At 31.6% G+C, this 4,865-nt stretch overlaps 1 long non-coding RNA gene across 1 annotated transcript; it reads right to left on the minus strand.

Annotated features, from left to right (window-relative positions):
- Positions 1-682: 682 nt before the first annotated feature.
- Positions 683-1,377, minus strand: LOC114727301 (uncharacterized). The gene is made up of 2 exons (XR_003738575.1): positions 1,151-1,377; positions 683-1,014 (listed from the first exon to the last, which is right to left on the minus strand). It is a non-coding gene; the product is annotated as an uncharacterized LOC114727301 (long non-coding RNA).
- Positions 1,378-4,865: the final 3,488 nt, after the last annotated feature.

A 4,865-nucleotide genomic window follows, 5' to 3' on the forward strand; every position in this document is an offset into this window, starting at 1 on the left:
CATTTTGGTCAAAGAAAGTGCAATGAAGTTTTAGAATGTTACGGGGGTTGTTGGAAAACAAATTTATTTAGAAGGGACTAACTGAAAATTTTCCCTTTTTAAATTGATCAAAGTGCCTTTGGTGAAAGATTCATAAACCTATCGGTCATTTATTGGCTTAGCTTCGGTTTATATATGCTGGTTAAAAAAAAAAAAGCTTCCGTTTATATAGAAATTAAACTGATTATTAATACACACATTTAAAGTTTAGACGCAATTTTAATTAATAAAAATTTCATTATCCCTTAGTTCCATTATACTTGTTATTATATTATATGTATAAACACAATTTCAATTGATAAAAAGTTCACTTTTTCATTGCATATATGGGTTAGATTAATTTTGTCAATTAATTTATTATTTATATGAACAGAGTTATTGCATATTTTGGCAAAAAAACATTCATATTATATATATTATATATATATATTGATCGGATGATTTTGTCTCTTCGTTTATTATTCTTATCTATTCCCATGTTGGCTGTAATTCAACTAATATGCCTGTGCATCATTTTTTCTTAATTATATACCAAACAAATTCTCGTAATCATTCCATGTTCTCCGATTCAGAGAACCAAACGGACTGTAAGCGAAATACAACCGTACTTCCTGCAGAGAAAGCCAAGTCGGGAATAGCGATGTTATTCTTCAAAAGAGACAAGTGAAATCAAAAGCTGCAACAAACATATACACACAACCCAGAAATTAAACAGTACCTAAAAGTTTTAAATACAATTATTACATACGTTCCCTGCTAGCTAGAAAATATAAGAAACATAATTATCATCATATCTAATTATTCATTGTTGTTATATCTAATTCCCAGGTGGTGAACAGCCTCGGACATAGATTGAGCATGGAGGGCTCGGAGGCTTCGTCTTTGGCATGCAAGAAGTATATCTTTTACCAGGAGAACATGGAACTGCTGGCTTATTTCTTATTGGTGCTCCCCCAGTAACTGACTCTACCCTTTCTGCATATTATCATCATATCATATGTATATCTTGGCAAAATAAATCTTAATCAAGGCAATACAAGAGAGTCACAGTAAATGAGATTGGGAAAAGGATAAGAAGCTGCAAATTTAAAGGAAGAAGTTACGTTGTTACCTGATAATGCTCGAGCATGAGTGGAAGAGGGAAGGCAGAGAAATACGGAAACCAGAATAATAAAAGCAATGAGAATAGCCTTCTTCATTGTGAGAGTGTAGAGAGTGAAAGAGAGGGCACAATGCACTCCAGTAATTTTGTATGCTCACACTTCGCTGCTCTATCACTTATTTATAGTCTCTACTCTACCGAAAAATAAAAATCAAAAGCAAAGAAATTGTGAGAAAATCCCAAAATATCTTTAAAATTACACGTGAAAATAAGATCAGGGTTAAAATTATTATATCTTTACCCCCTTTTTTTTTCCAATTACTACAAACAGGCAAGCTGAAGCCTGAGAAACGTCAAAATAAATCAGTTATGAGGAGTAAGATTCTCCTCCATCCTCCTCTTCTGATCTATAAGCACCTCTGCTTGACAAGTCTGGGTTACCCCTTGGTCAGTTCCCATGTGGGCTTCTCGTCCAAGCATATCAGCACACTTTAAAATATCTCCCTTTGCATATTTTATTTAAAAATTATTAGTTAAAAATTTCAAATTAGAACCCCTTGGTCAGTTCCCATGTGGCTTATCAAAAAAACCATGAAAGATTTCTAAAAGTTGACTTATAAATAAAGACTAAATTATATTGGCAAAGGATAAGACCAAAATATAAGTATATTTTTAAGAAATTGCCAATATCAATATACACTCGTCTGTTGTTATTTTAGTCTTATTAAATATTTTATATATTTTAATAATAATTAAATATTTTAAAATAATACAAGAAGTTATTCTAATGGAGAAAGTTATACTTTGAAGTGATCTTATGTGACTCAGCACAGTTGACTTTAGACAAGAGAAAACAAAATATAATAAAATCCATCTGTCCCACATGTCCCTTTAAAGAAAAGCACATGAATTATCAAAGTATGAAGCAAAAATATGTCCACAATTTCATTATCAATTATTCAATCCTTTGCCTTGTCTTCTTCCTCACCCTTAACCTCTTTCTCAGAAAAAGAAGACTCAGAAATATCCCGCCTGGCCCTACCTCTCTTCAATTCCCCGGCAGATCTCCACTACCACCTTTCATCGTCTTTGCCAAAACAAAAGAAAAATTACCCGCAGAGAAGTAACTGTATTGATTAATTAATAAAGAAGCCAGGAGGCCTCTTCTTTATTTCAAGTACAACACCAGCACATAAACTTAAGAATTATATATGTCTCACGTACACTCAAAATTATATAGAATTCATGAGCAATCTTTACCTGGACCCCATGAAATCAAGGTAGTAAGACATTATTCTTCATAACAAAAATAATCATTAAAAGCTGCAAACATATATGTATGACTTATTTAGGCAGCTCTAGAAAGGTACCGCCTCTAATTCTTAATATAAAACCTAGTTGACTAATTTGAGGAGATTAAAGAAGTTACAAATTATTTAATTATAGCATATATTTATGATTTTCTAACACATTTATGTGTATTATTAGATTATATATCAATTTATAAGTGAGACGAATTGCTTTAAAGGGACAACATCATGAACATAAAGTGGCAGTTGCTGAGATGAGCATGTTGAGATGGATGTATGGTCATACAAGAAAAGACAAGATCCGTAATAAACATATAAGAGGAAAAGTTGGAGTGGTTGCTATTGATGAGAAAATGGTAGAAAACCGATTGAGATGGTTTGGTCACGTGCAAAGAAGGCCTTGGGATACGCTGGTAAGAAGAGTTGCGCAAACAGTATGGAGTCCTCTAAAAAAGAGTAGAGGAAGGCCAAAGACAACACTTAATAAAGTTATTGAGAGAGATCTTTCAATTAACAATCTATCTAAATATTTGGCTTTGGATAAGGCTCCATGATGTCGTGCAATCCATATAGCTGACCCCACCTAGTGGGATAAGTCTTTGTTATTGTTGTTATAAGTGAGATGAATTAGTTGAAAAAAAAAAACTATAAGTATAAATACTTTAAAGTAATTTAGTAATTTTCTTAATCTCTCTCAATTAGTCAATTTAGTCATATGATGGGGTAACATCAGAAACAAGACAGCAACTTATTTGAAAAAAGATCGGAATTAAGACCACATGGAGCTTTTGGAATAGGGTTTGATGCTGGAACGGCAATGAGTATTACGACGAGAACCAGGAGGACATTTCACTCCCGGCTTATCCATATCCCTCATCGGCGAGTCTTCCCATGAACATTGATCTGCATCGTCATCATCATATAATATTGACATATCAGTTTAGTATGCTCACATATCACAACGGAATCTAATTTATTTTTTTATATTTCAGTGTGATCCTAAATATAAGATTTTAATCTACTTTGCCTTTTATAGTTATTTATTTATTTTTTAAAATAGTCTCTATGATAATTGCACACGATAAAGTATTTATATTCTAATGCAGATTAATAAGAATATTTTAAAAAATTTAACATTTATTTATTATAAATAACTAACTTAATTGATTTTTTAATATTTATAAATTAGTTGTCTAACTCTTATATTAAGGACAAGATGTAATGTAATTTATTCTTGCCTTTTTATCCACTCCAATCATACAAACAATTGCTTCATATATATTATTAAAAAAAATCTAAATTGACTTAGTCGTCCCTTCAACCTTGGCGTCTCTCGGATATCCACCTGTTGCTTTTCATTCGTTTCAACCGTCAGTCAGTCACAACTACCTTCTTAAATTTAATTCTTTTCCTTTACAATTAAATATTGTCGAAATTTTAATTCGTTCCCTGCTTTGCATCAGCCCTTGTATTATCCCTCCCTTCACTATTCCTCATGTTATCCTCTTTATTAATACTTTATATATATGATGCGTAGATTTTCTTAGTGCAAGAATATGATCACTACCAGAAAAAAAAGCTTTTAACGACGATTATCAAGGGTTTTTCATGACGGTTTTGGAGGCGAAGTGGATACAGTCGACGTTGAAATGTAAATAAAACACAGTAGTTGTAAGATTTTCCACGACAGTTTTGTAAAAAACCGTCATAGAAAATTAAATTTTCACGGCGGTTATTAATAAAACCGCTGTTTAAACTTTACTTTCCACGATGATTCTTTAAAAAACCGTCGTGGAAAATTGATTTTTCCACGGCGGTTTTATTAATAACCATTGTGGCAAATTGTTTTAACACCAGTTATATAAAGAGTGTTCAGTTGGCTTTTTTTTTTTGAAAAAAAAAAAGAGGGCACTGTGATAAAAAACAACGTAACATTTTTAAGTTCCATTTTAATGCACGTGAGCCGATATGAAATTATTAAAATTAGAGTCACTGATTTATATCTTTTTGAAATTTTAAGAATTTTTTTTTGAGGATTTTTTCTATACTCTGCAAGTTGGCAAATAAAGAAAAATATATTTATAAGTTATTTATAGTCCTGAATAAGAAAAGAGAGAAGGCAAATTAAAGTTAGAATTTAAGGCTTTTTTGGCCCAAAAAGGAAACTGATTTTTAATGCATATATATAATTGAGCTTCACATAATATCCACATATCTATATTTCGGTGCATGATATAAAGCTGTACTCTTGCCAATATATGAATAGTCAGCTCATTTTTTCTTTTATATAACTAATTGATTGATTGATAATTCATTGATTGCGTCCAAATCCGTAAGGTATTTAGTCGACTCAACCACTACATAAAGCACATGCTCACATTTTAATTAGTCGTTTTGTCCTCCATATATATGAG

This window comes from Neltuma alba, unplaced genomic scaffold (assembly GCF_004799145.2).
Source record: "Neltuma alba isolate B1F8T4 unplaced genomic scaffold, ASM479914v2 tig00012462_pilon, whole genome shotgun sequence".
Lineage (NCBI taxonomy): Eukaryota > Viridiplantae > Streptophyta > Magnoliopsida > Fabales > Fabaceae > Neltuma > Neltuma alba.